We start from the raw sequence: 14,188 nt of genomic DNA on the forward strand, positions 1-14,188 counted from the left end.
GGCCTATAATTTTCTTTCTCTGTCTTGACTCTTCCTGGTTTAGGTATCAGCACCATATTTGTATCATAAAAAGAATTTGGTAAGATTCCTTCACTTATTTTACCAAGTAATCTATATAGTATTGGAATTAATTGTTCTTTAAATGTTGGATAGAATTCGCATCTGGCCCTGGAGATTTTTTCCTAGGGAGTTCATCAATGGCTTGTTCAATTTCTTTTTCTGAGATGGGGTTATTTAAGTGTTTTACTTCCTCTTCTGTTAATCTGGGCAATTTATATATTTATAAATATGTATCCATTTCACTAAGATTGTCAAATTTGTTGGCATATAGTTGGGCAAAATAATTCCTAATTGTTGCTTTAATTGCCTTTTCCTTGGTGGTAGCTTCCCCCTTTTCATTCTTGATACTAGTAATTTGGTTTTCTTCTTTCTTTTTTTTTAATTAGATTAACCAAAGGTTTATCTATTTTATTGTTTTTTTTTTCATAAAACCAGCTCTTAGTTTTATTAGTTCAATAGTTTTCTGAATTTCAATTTAGTTGATTTTTCCTTTGGTTTTCAATATTTCTAATTTGGTGTTTCATTGAGGATTTCTAATTTGTTCTTTTTCTAGTTTTTTTTAAGTTGTATGACCAATTCATTGATCTCCTCTTTTTCTATTTTATGTATGTAAGCATTTAGAGATATAAAACTTCCCCTAAGAACTGCTTTTGCTGCATCCCATAAGTTTTGGTATGTTGTCTCATTATTGTCATTCCCTTGAATGAAATTATTGATCGTTTCTATTATTTGTTGTCTGACCCAATCATTTTTTAGGATTAGATTATTTAGTTTCCAATTATTTTTTGGTCTGTCTTTCCATGGCCCTTTATTACATATAATTTTTATTACATCATGATCTGAAAAGGATGTATTTAATATTTCTGCCTTTCTGCATTAGATTGTGAGGTTTTTATGCCCTAGTACATGGTCAATTTTTGTGTATGTGCCATGTACTGCTTAGAAAAAAGTATATTCCTTTCTATCCCCCATTCAGTTTTCTCCAGAGGTCTATCATACCTAACTTTTCTAATGTTCTATTCACCTCCTTAACTTCTTTCTTGTTTATTTTGTGGTTAGATTTATCTAGTTCAGAGAGGGGGAGGTTAAAGTCCCCCACTAGTATAGTTTTGCTGTCTATTTCTTCCTGTAACTCCCTGAACTTCTCCTCTAAAAATTTGGATGCCATACCATTTGGTGCATATATGTTTAGTAATGATATTACTTCATTGTCTATGGTGCCTTTTAGCAGGATGTAGTTTCCTTCCTTATCTCTTTTGATAAGATCTATTTTTGCTTTTGCTTTGTCTGAGATCAGGATTGCTACCCCTGCTTTTTTTTTTTACTTCAGCTGAAGCATAACATATTTTGCTCCAGCCTTTTACCTTTACCCTGTTTGTGTTACTCTTTTTCAAATGTGTTTCCTGTAAACAACATATTGTAGGATTATGGTTTTTAATCCATTCTGCTATCTGCTTCCATTTTGTGGGAGAGTTCGTCCCATTCAAATTCACAGTTATGATTACTATCTGTGTCTTTTTCTCCCCTGTTCCACCCCTCACTGTTTATGCTTTTCTCTCTCCTTTCTCCTTTCCTCCCCTTGCTAAGGTTTTGCTTTTGACCAGAGCCTCCTTCGGTTCCACCTCCCTTCTATTATCCCTTTCCCTTTTCTTGCCCTTTACCCTTACTGCTTCCTCCCTCCCTTCTATCCCCCCTCCCCTTTCTCTCCCCTTTTCCCTCGTACTGCCTATAGTGCAAGTTAGATTTCTATACCTAACTGATTATACTATTCCCTTCTTGAGCCAAATCTGATGAGAGTAAGGTTCAAACAATGCTCATCCTCCTCCCTTCTTTAACTCGGCTCTAATAGGTTTTTGTGTCTTTTCCTGTAATGTAATTTACCCTTGTCTGCTTCCTTCTTTCTCAGTACATTTTCTTAGCTCAGACTAATCCTCTTACTTGGATCCATTTAACCCACTTGATTAGACTTTTTTTTTTTTATCATTACATCAAAGTCAACTTATATCCACCCATCTTTATATCCTTTAACATGGTATGATAACAATGAAGTTCTCAAGAGTTGCAAGTGTCATCTTCCCTTGTAGGGATGTAAACATTTTGCCCTTATTAACAACATATTGTATTTTTCTGTCCCGTTTACCTTTTAATGTCTCTCTAGAATCTTGTACTTGAAGATCAAATTTTTTGTTGAGCTCCAGTCTTTTTATCAGGAAGGCTTGGAAGTCCCCTATTTTGTTGAATATCCATCTCCTTCCCTGAAAAATCATGCTCATTTTTGCTGGGTAGTTAATCCTTGGCTGCATTCCAAGCTCCTTTGCCTTACATGATATCATGTAACACACCCTCCAGTCTTTTAATGTAGAGGCCGCAAGGTCCTGTGTAATCCTGACTGTGGTTTGATATTTAAATTGTTTCTTTCTGGCTGCCTGCAGTAATTTCTCTTTAATCTGGTAATTTTGGAATTCAGCTATTATATTCCTTGGCATTTTCAATTTGGGATCTCTTTCTGGCAGGCAGTGTGAATTCTTTCTATAGTTATTTTACCTTCTGGTTCTAGGACTTCAGGGTAGTTTTCCTTTATGATTTCCTGAAGGATATCCTCTAGGCTCTTTTTTTCATCATGATTTTCAGGTAGGCCAATAATTTTTAAATTGTCTCTCCTGGATCGATTTTCCAAGTCAGTTGTATTACTCATACGTTTTCATCTATTTTTTCATTTTTTTGTTTCTGTTTGCCTGATTCTTGCTCTCTCATGGAGTAATTAGTTTCCATTTGTTCAGTTCTAATTTTTAACATATTGTTTTCTTCTGTTAGATTTTGTACTTTCTTCTCCAATTGGTCAATTGTATTTTTAAGGGATTTGTTTTCTTCAGTGTACTTTTTTTTCCAGTTAGACAATTGTATTTTTAAGGGATTTGTTTTCTTCAATGTACTTTTTTTTCCAGTTGGCCAATTGTGTTTTTTAGGGACTTGTTTTCTTCAGTGTACTTTTTTTTCTAATTGGCCAATTGTACTTTTTAAGGACTCCTCTACCTCTCTCATTTGACTTTTAAAATCCTTCTTGAGCTCTTCTAAGAAGGCTTTTTGGGCTTCAGACCAGTTCATATTCCCTTTTGATGTTGCAGGTGTGGGTTTGATGACAATGTTGTCCTCTTCAGAATTTCTGTCTTGATCTTCACTCTTCTCATAATATGATCTATGGTATGTTTCCTTTTTAGTCATGGTGTTTCTTTATTCCCTGGCCTTTAAAGAGATTATGCTCTTCTGCTGGGGAGCAGAGGGCACTGACCCAAGCTTCTTGTGTTGGGAGCCTAGGTCTTGGTCACTGACTTTGTGTGCTGGGGCCTATTATGTTGGCAATTGGAGGCTGTAGTGTAGGGTCCTGGCAGCTTACCTGGTTGGTGTTGGGCTGGAATCAGCAAGGCTGGGACTTTCAGGCAAATCTAGGTTGCCTGATTTCCTTTCCTTTAGCTTTGTTCAGCTCCTTTTAGATGGATGCTGCTGGGTGTTTATCTGCCTGGGGCCCCTTGCAGTGCTGCCTCCCTTAGTTCTGTTGAGGCACTGGGAGACTCCTTTGCTGTAGAATGCCAAGGCACCTGGTGATTTTCTGAACTGGTTTCCACCAGTTTACCACCCTCAATGAGGCACTCGGAGGTCCAGCTGTTGGTGTTTGCCTGCTTGATCACCTGGGCTTTGGGATCTCCTCCTGGTTGGTAGTTGAAGGTTGTAGGGTTCTGACAGCTTACCTGGCATTGGACTGGAATTAGCAAGGCTGGAACTTTTGGAACTCTAGGTTGCTTTCTTCAACTCCTTTCAGATGAATGCTGCAGGGTGCTTATCTGCCTGGGGCGCTTTGTAGTGCTGCTTCCCTTATTTTTGCTGAGGCACTGGGAGACCCATTTGCTGTAGAATGGTGAGGTACCAGAATCTCCTCTTGGTGTGCTAAAGTGGATCTTTCCATTAGCTGGCTGGGTGACTCCTGTTTTGTACTGCTCCCCTTCCCCCAGGGTAAGAGGCACCTTTCCCGTTAATCCCTCTAGCTACCTGGGCTACTGCACTGCTGCTCCCAGTCTTTCTTCTGGTTCAGCTGTTCCAGGGTTTTTTCTGGGGTGATATTTTCTGTGTTTTCAGAGGTTGATAGGGGAGGGTGAGAGCGACTACCTTTTAACTCCACCCTCTTGGCTCCTGGGGCTTGGTAATTCTTTTAACTAACTTTTGTGGGTACTTGTGATAAACTGATTGTTTGACACAACTAGCTACCAAGGTGGCATTCTTATCCTTACCCAGAAAGGACCCCTGATCTCTTGGAATTGCAATAGATACTATCCCTCAGGTTACCAGATCTCTTGTGACCAAAAGCTATACTGACTCTCAGGGCATTCAATCAATCATGAGCAATAGTGTTTCTCTCTGCCCTTGAACTACAACATAGAAGTGGGTATAGGCAAAGGAGTCGACAAACAGCATCTGGTCCTGAATCCAAAGCTAGTTTGAGTCTCATTTAATCTCTGGCCATTTGCCAGGTACCCTTCTCTTTTCTCGCTTGAGAGCTCGCAAAGCTGTTGTTGCCTCTGTCACCATCACCTAGGCCTACCATTGGTGTTTCATCTATGTGGACTTTGGGTCAGCTTCCACCCCCCCCCCATGTCACAAATCTCTCTTTCCAACCTCCTAAATTGGCTTAGGATGAAGAAATGTCTTATTCTGAACTTTTGTTGCTTCTGCCTCTTCAGAATTTGATTTGAGGCATTATTTTAAAGCTGTTTGAAGGGGTATATTTGGAGAACTCAGTTGAATGCTTCCTCTACTCTGCCAATCTGGCTATGTCCTGATCATATACTTTTTGAGAGCAAACTTCATGCATAATACTTCCACGAGTCTACTAAAATTCCTTGCAAAGTAACGAGGATGGCAATTAAATCATTATTTATTGGATAAAATTTAACCCATGGAGAAAAAATCATAATCTCAGGATCTTAAATGAGTTGCCTTTATATAAATTAGAGGGTCTTATATTTTAAACCCTATGTATTATAGAGTTTGTTAGTCTGAGGTTTATTTGGCAGCTTCTCAAGTACCTACACCCACATTGAACCATGAGGTTGGATGTGAAGTACTATTTTGAATAGTTGGACACATTCCCAGTGCTGACACAATGCAGAAATTCTACATTAGAGAAAGATGCTATCCATCAAATTGAAGATGAGAGGTAATATTCCCTTTCCAAATTAACATCATCACCTTATTATAGCAGTCCCTACTAGGATTACTATACTAACGGACCTGACAGAAATTACTATATAAATCTTCTTTTCAAAATTCAAACACTTATTCACTTAATCTGGGTTTTTTATGATGTAGTATCACAAAGTGACACCAATAGAATTATTGCCAGCTTATCTGAAAGGGAAGTCTAAGACAATCAGAGGCAAAGCTGAAAAATCAGGCAGAAGGCAGAAAAAAAGACCCAGAAAGTTATTTAACCATCAGCATTGTAAATTTAATGTTTGTTTTACTTTAAGAACATGGAAAATATACACAAGCAAACAACTTTGTTTTCCTCTCAGACCTAAGGGAAGCTTATGATAACAGAAAAACTCATAAGTTCTCTTAAGTTTGTGTGTCCCTTTCTCTCATTGCCAAGTTCACCCTAATCTAAATTTTGAAAACCACCTCTCTCTCACCATCTTTTCATCTCTCTTTTGTGTGTTGATATTTCCCCATTGGAATGTAGGCTTCTCAAGCTCTTGGATTGTCTTTTTTTTTTCCCATATCACCAGCACAGTGCCTGGGACATAAAAAGTGTTTAATAAAAGTTTGTTGACTTGTTGATAAAAAAAAGAAGAGGCGAAAGATGTGTTTTGGGTAAAACCTTTTTTTAGCATTTTAGTTGAAACACATCTGTTAATCATACAATTTAAGTGAGATTCTGGCTCATTCATCAAGCATTTATTAGATGATGATAATCTTTGAATACATTTCACATGATATTTATTTTATCTATCTTTAAATACATTTTTGTTTGTTTGTTTTGCTGTGAATTTAAGTCACTGTTCTTGAAGGCGTTAAGGGTATAATCACAAAATCAAGATATCCTTTTCCCTGAAAGAATATATATTCTACTAGAGGCTAAAAATATGTGGTTAGATAAGTAAATAAAAATATGTAAAATGATACCAAAGACAACCCAAGAGTGTGAGAACACTAAAAGGTTCAAGGACAAGAAAAACATCCTATCTTTTTTTTTTCTTTTTGAGGCAATCAAGGGTAAATGACTTGCCCTGGGTCATCACACAGCTAGTTAGTGTCAGAGGCCAAACTTGAACTCAGGTCTTCCTGATTCCAAGGCTGGTGCTCTTTTCACTACACCACCCAGTCTTCCCAAAGCATCTTATCTACCTACCTACCTATCTACCTACCTACCTACATGAGTCTTTTTGTCTATCTATCTGTCTGTCTATCTATCTATCCTTTCAGCCCTCCAGTTTTTTGTTTGAATGATGTTTATAAATTCTTTTATCTTTACTATAAACACAAGGCTGGGAATGCCTCCAGGTTTCAATAAAGTTCTTAACAATAAGTGTGAATTCTAATTTTGTTAAAAGCAATATATTAGATTGATGAAAGATCAGGTTTCTGCATATAAATTTCCTACTTAATAATGAAGTTGAATTTCTATTTGAAGATGAACAATTTTTAAATGAAAAGATTCAAATTTGGATTAGGATTTTCAAAAGGAAGAAGGGCTTTTAAACCTCAATTATTTGTAACATATCTTAATTTTTACATGAATTAAAGTTGAGTTTCATAGGTACTGTAACTGTCTCTAATATTTCATATAATTAACATTAAAATGCATTAACAATTATAATTCAGGCCACCTAATTATGAATGTTAGTCATTTTCTGAAATTTTAAATGAATTTGACTTGAAAATGGTAAATTTCATAAGCGTTATTTGTGAATATATAATACTGTTTTCTTAAGAATTAATAATTACTAACCATTTGATTGTGACTGGTGCTAGATCAATTTGAATTACAAATACATTTGTAAAAGACCAAAACTTAGTTCCATTTGAAAAAAACAATCAAACACCTAATGTAGAAACATGGAAGAAACTCTAGATTTGTTTTCATGTTGTCAGTCTAATACTTTATTTTAAAGATTATGTAACTAATTAATTTGGGTAAAAGTAATGGTAAAATATTCATGTCTTGAAAAGATAATGAAAATGCCATTATTTTCACCCAATTCTAGTGTAAAACAAAATTATCATTTTACTTTGATACAATTAAAATAAAGAAATGTGTCAGTGTTTGACCCTGTTCGTGTAGTAATAGCTTTCACTCCAAGGACAGAGGGAAAAAAAAGGTTTTTTTGTCTCTTTCAGTAAGAATGATCACATTTATTATCTTATATTTCATATAATATTTATTTTTATCTACTTCTAAATATAAAGTTTTTTGCTGTGATTTTTTTTTTTGAGCAATGAAAATAATTTACACTTTGTTAACTAATGATCATGTATTCTTGTATCATGTTACTGGGCCATAGGACCAAACATAGAGACTTTTACAGTGACATGTCTTCTGACTCCAAATTGTACTGATATCTTTGTTGCACTGTTTGTTTAGAGAGGACTAACACCCCTGGTGTGAGAATTTGCCTAGCCCTTTATAGGGTTACTCATTCACCTTTGGTGTCCACCTGTCACCTAATTCTCATCTATTTTTCCAAGAAGCTGTAGCATACACAGCAACCACACCCTGGTAAAACTGTCTTGGCAGATGGGCTGAACCAGGATGTGAGTAACTGACAGTCCTCAAACCAATTGGTGAGTTATGATGTCTACAAAAAGCTTATGAAAACTTCCCTCAGCAGAATGGATAGATAAGAACAATTTGTTCCAGTGGCCACAAAGGCAGCTAAAGCAGGCACTATGTAGTGCTTTGAGCTTGGTCAGAGAAAGAAGACACCAAGGTCATCCTCTGCATCCTAGGGTATCACCAGTCATCTTGAATTTTGTCTTGCCACTGGTCTTTGATGACTCTAGAAGAGAGGATGAGGTGGGTGACTTTGTGCAGTTCTGCCTCACTTAAATCTCATGCACTAGTCAAGTCATCACCCCAAGATGTCATTGGTCTTCGTGGAAAATGAAGGGTGAACAACAGCAGGAACTAGATGTACATGTGGGTTTGTAAGATGCAAGTGAGGGCTTCCATATTTTCTGCTTTGCTTATTCCAGCAGTTGTAGAACATGAACATTTAGGAAAAAATACCAAATATAAAATTATTTTCTGAAGTAAAGATAGGTAAATAGAGGAAAAATTCTACTTGAAATGGATAAAAGTCTTGGACAATTTCTAGCTTCTACAATATCATTCTCAGTTCCATTTTGGGATGGAATTTCAGCACTGGAAATCCAAAACTTTGCTTTTCATTATTACTTAAATTACCCTGATCACAAAAAAAGTTCCTTATATTTTAGAAGTGTTTCAATAACTCTCACTTCAATGACTCATCACATTATTATGGTTATCCTAAGTTGTTAAAAGCTAGTCCAGGACAGCATAAGACTTAACAGTTTTGAAAATCCTTGCAAAAGATTAAATTTGTTTTACAAGAACCGATCCAATTAACCATGGATAGTCTCATCAACAATAGTTTGGAATCTTGATGGTAAATGTTTTGAAAACAGTCATTTCTGAAACAAAGAAAAATACAAAATGGTCCTCAATTCTATGACACCCTTTTTCACTTTTGCAGAGATGATGACAGAGTGGGGAAAAGTGGGGTGGTAGGGCATATAAAATTTTCTAGTCTTTGTGCTGTCTATTCACATAAATTTATTGCTTTCCCTCCTAAATGCCAAATGTTTGCCCAATGACTGAGTCAACATACTACCTGAGAAACTGAAGTGAATCAACCTTGACATTTTCACCATAAATCAAACCAGAGCACAGAAGGAACTTGCAACTAAGTGGAAGGATGGTCATTGATTCTCTCTAGAGAAGTAAATAAAAGAAGTTACTAAAATAAAGAAATAAAAGAATAAAAAAAATTGCTTACTTGTCAAATGAGGATATTTGTATAGCACTTATCATAGTGCCTGATACATTGTAGTTACTTCTCTTAATTGTACATCCAAAGTTAACATGAAGCATAATTTCATAGGACATCTAGTAATTTTTATTATAGTCTTCATGGTAAGTATATGTAAAAAGACCACCATAAAAATAATTGCACTTTATATGCTGACATATATTACAGTGTGTGGAGAAGTCATGACATTCTACTCATAAGGGATTTTGTTTTTGGTCCAGAATTTCTGCCCTGGTGAATGTGGAGGTGGTTACCAATCATCATCTCTAGTAGTATTCACATTCTCTTCTTCTATACCCTTAAACTAGTCTGATTCTATACATTCTTCCAAACAACTTTTGGGTCAGAGGCCACATCTTCCATCTACAGACCATAACTCCCTACATTTATACTGAACACTTTTTTTCTCATGCTTCTTTTATCTACTACTGCTCTTTGAAACATGGCTACCCTCTGATGACCTTGCATCAAAAGCTATCTTTTTTCATCATCTGTTATATCTTCTCTCTTGGAGAAGGAATTTGGGGTTTTTAAGTTCTTCATAAAGTGGTAATAGTCTATCCAACCTCATTTTACCATTATTCCTTTCTACAATCTGTGATTTGGTCAAACTGGCCTTCTCTAAGTTACTCATACTCTATATTCCAAAACTTATCTCCCTGCATTTGCCTTGACCTTCTCCTGTGTTAGTAATCAGTCCCTCATCCCCTCATCATATGTATTTCTCTTCAAAGCACAATTTAAGTACTGCTTGTTACCTAGTCTTTCCATAATTCCTCTAGTGTTTTTCCTCCCTAATTAACATAATTTAATTATTTTATAACAACTTGCAATTTTTCTTTACCTACTTATATATGTACTGATTATCTCCCCCATAAGAATGTAGTCTACTAGCAAATACAGATTGTTCATTCCCTTTGTGTTGTATAGAATAGGTGCTTAATAAATGATTATTTTTGTTTCATTGATTCTGCATTTCCTTTTTATCTCTGTTGTAATAGTGGTAGGGACAATGACTGAGATATCTTAAATGAATCATTGGCATACAATAAACTTTACAAAATTTTATGTGATTAAAATAGTTTAATTTAAATTAAAATAGTTTAACATGCTCTTTTCTGTGATGACTTTTATATAATTTGGAATAGAGTTCTTAAGATTGTGATATTTTCTTCAATACTTTCTCAGGATGTCACATTTTTATCTTGTTCATATTGCTCTAATTCAGGCCTGCATAACATGTGGCCTGCAGGCTACTTGTGGTGCACCAAAGTGGCCAATGGGTGGTATGTTGTGCAGTGCTTTTTTACATCCTCTACGTTTTTTATGGGCCACATGAAATCCTTTATGTGTGGTGCGTGGGCAGTAAGAGGGCTGAATGTTGTGCATGTCTGCTCTGATTGGTGAATGTTTAAAGATGATGTATTTTTATTTCGTATATCACGAATCCAGTTTTTGGTTTTCTAAATCACTGATAAGAGCCAGAGGATACTGTTTTTTTCCTGTTCTTTTATTTTCTTCTTCAAAGCCCTTAAGTATCATTGGACTACTGCTACAGAGTCAATGAGGACTCCCTGCCTTATCACACCGAAAACGTCCCTCATTCATAACAAAAAGTATTGAAGCCATATTTGGCCAACAAATTACTTTTCCATATGACACTTCACTCACTTGGACTCTAAAATTATCCACAAAGTCATTGTAATGTGCTTCTGACAACTTATGCTAAGTCTTTTAGATCAGGCCCAGATTAGGACATTGCAGAAATTGACTATAAAACTTAAATGTAAGAAACACTCATGGACCATGGACTGTGGCAAAATTACTATACTTATTAAAAAGTATACATTCTTATTAAAATTAGATGCTGTTCTCCTCTTTGGTATTCGCTAGGGCAGCAACATAGGATAAAAAACATACATCATTATGCAGTAATACCAACAAATATTGAGAACAACCTCTTTAACTCCATAAAATTAAGCCATCTCAGCCTACTTAAAATAAATGCTATTGTTACCATAACTCCTCTCCCTAATCTGTCTTTATTAGATTTCTCAGATGTGTATAACTGATTACACCAGTAATCAAAAATATATCTTAACTTTTGTTCATATTTGGTTTAGTTCATAACTTCTGAATATTATTCAAGGCCACATTTTACTATCAGTAGTGTCTGATGACATAGTAAAGTCCATTGATCCATCAGCTTAAAACAGAATTTTGCTAATCACATAAAAGCTAAAATAGAGAGATCAGTAGAAAACACAGTATTCAAAAGTTCTATCAGAATCACCTGAATCAGATTCACAAGGTTAATCCCCCCCCTCCCCCGAAATGGATCCAGCAGCAGCTTCCCATAAGCACATTAAAAAAAAGATTAGACAGTAGGAAGGTTACAAAGAGAGTGGAATGGAGGCATGACAATTCTAATAGTGTTGGAGTGAGCAATGGTGGAAGTTGCTAATGTCTGGAAGGGGGACAACATCACAAAATGTTTGAAGAATAGTTGCATCAAACGATACAAATTTTGACAAAACATATCTGGTGTAAAACATTAGTCATACCTAATGGAGAAAAGTCCTAAAAGGCAGGAACAATGCCCTTTGTATCTCCCTGAACACCTAGTACCTTGTTGATCGTAGATGATAATGAATATTTATTGAATGAACAATCCATGATGGCAAAGTGCACAGGCATTTTAAATATGGATGGTCAAATTTTACAAGGCAGACTTTTCAACATGTATGGCCTTGCACTTACAAATCTCAAGAGTGAAACGTCATTCATGCTCTATTGCTAACCCTAATCTTGAGCCATAATTCTTGTTTTATTGATTTACTTCCAATCCCAAGAGTCTCTCAAGTAGCCCTTAAATTAAGGAATTTGCCTAATTTCTGATGAAACTACAGTATTGTTACTGAACATAAACTAGGCTTCAGTGGTGAAATGGGATTGTGCCTTACCCTCTTAAGTATCAGACTGAACCTAAGGCAGCTTCAGTGAACCCAAAGCAAGACTTTAATGCAGTGGCAAAGACCCTCATCTCCCCCTACTTTCTCCCTATTTCCAATGATTTACTCATGGAGTCATCTGAGTTTAAGTAAGGGTTCTACTGTGAAAGACCAACAAAAAGAAGCATAACACAAGGAGAAAAAGAAAAAAAATGGATATTCCTCCCTACCCCACCTACAATTGTCATTAATCCTGTTCAGGTCCCAAATGTCTACTTTTCCTAGGTCTACTCTCATGTTACCATGTACACCTTTTCTAAATGCCTCTCCTAAATAGGTGAAACAACACACATGTACACACTTACACATATTCTTTCTTCTCTCCTTGTGCTTTAAGGGCACTTTAAAAATGTTGATATTAGGCATGTATATGTCTACATTCCCATATTTAGCAGGTATAATATGGCAATAGAAAATAGGAAGTAGAAAACAGGTGACTTTTAAGAGTTCTCCATTGAAGAATCACACTTTGGCTTGCTTGATATCCATGTCCACAATCTTCACTTCAGAGAAAAATTGAATTACAGATCAATTCATTATTACTAAATGACATTTCTATAAGTTCCAGATCTTACAGCCTAGTACAATATGCTCACCTACAACCATTTTGATCAAAGGCAGATACAGCATTATTCAAGGGGGTACATATTTAGTAAATGAAATATTTATTTTTCTAAAGACCTGTTCCCTAAAATCTGTGTATCTCTTTCAAATTTGTCACTATATGATTTCTTGGAATATTGGTTTTTCTCTGTTTCTTTTCCTTTTATTATGTACAGTGGTTCTATCAGTTTGTTATAAAAAATATCAATTTTTGGAATACTTGATTGTTTTCACTTTCAGCTCCAATGTGGCATCTTTGTCACACATGAATACTAGGCTGGAATGCTGCTGGAAGGCAGACACAGTCCACATGTGATTTATTCCCTCTTCAATGGCATTCAACAGAGCAAATACTTTGTGGATCCCTGTATTTAGAATGATGACCTCACTGGCATCCATGGCTATGCCCCCACCCATAGTCAGAACCATCATGGTGAATTTTAAGAGTTCTCCATTGAAGAATCAAACATTGTCTTGGATGATATTCATTACCAGAATTTTCACTTGGGTCCTAGACACTAGAATTAATTCAGGCTCACTGAAGGCAATGTACCCATCAGAGCCAATATCTCAGCTCAATCCTTCCAACTACCTTAATCTTTTCTTAAAAAGCATTCCGTTCTATCTAAAGATCAGCTGTGTTCCTTCTATGATATGGGTGTTTTCCTGGCAAATGTCAATGTGCTTGAAGAAACATGAAGGAGTGGTAGCTCTTAGAGTGGTCAAGTGGAAAGCCCACATTCTCATCCATGTTAAATGTCTTCGTGTGCTTGAAGGGCAGGTCTCCATTCCTGTAATACTCAGGAAGTTTCTTGTAGTAATTAAGAGGGGTGCTCTCAGTAGGAACCCCCAGGGTAGAATGCCTGTCTGACCATGGACAAAACTGAGTGATTTGGTTCCTGATGTATTTGCCAGCCCATTCACTGGCCTGATAATAATCGTCCAGGATGATGAGTTCCATTGTGCCTTGTCCCTAGCTCCTGGGCTCCTGAAATGCCTGAAACTATTTGCATACAACTTTCAACATGGCAAATTATTAACCACATTTCACTAAATCACTAATGACAAAAGAAATGAAGATTAAAACAACCTTATACGCAGAAAATCAACAAAGATGACAAAAAAGCCAGAAATAGTCCATGTGAGAGATGTTAGGGTAAACATATATACTGATGCACTGGGTGGTTTAACCATTCTAAAAATTCTTTGGAATTTTATAAAAAAAAACAATTTTTCATATCCTCTGATTTAGAGAGCAGACTGATAGTCATATATTCCCAAGAAAGTTAAAGTCAGAAAGAAAGGTCCCATGCAAATCTAAATATTCAAAGCAGCATGTTTTGTGGTGACAAGGACCCCAAAATGATGTAAGTACTCTTTCATTTGAAAACTGCCAAAAATTCTGTTAGC

General features: G+C 36.0%; 2 pseudogenes; both read right to left on the minus strand.

The window, feature by feature from the left end:
* Nucleotides 1–13,739, minus strand: part of LOC114044291 — a 90,392-nt pseudogene extending 76,653 nt beyond the window's left edge.
* An 89-nt stretch (nt 13,740–13,828) lies between these two features.
* LOC114044292 overlaps nt 13,829–14,188 on the minus strand; it is a 41,124-nt pseudogene continuing 40,764 nt past the window's right edge.

This window comes from Vombatus ursinus, unplaced genomic scaffold (assembly GCF_900497805.2).
Source record: "Vombatus ursinus unplaced genomic scaffold, bare-nosed wombat genome assembly UNPS02014773.1, whole genome shotgun sequence".
Taxonomy (NCBI): domain Eukaryota; kingdom Metazoa; phylum Chordata; class Mammalia; order Diprotodontia; family Vombatidae; genus Vombatus; species Vombatus ursinus.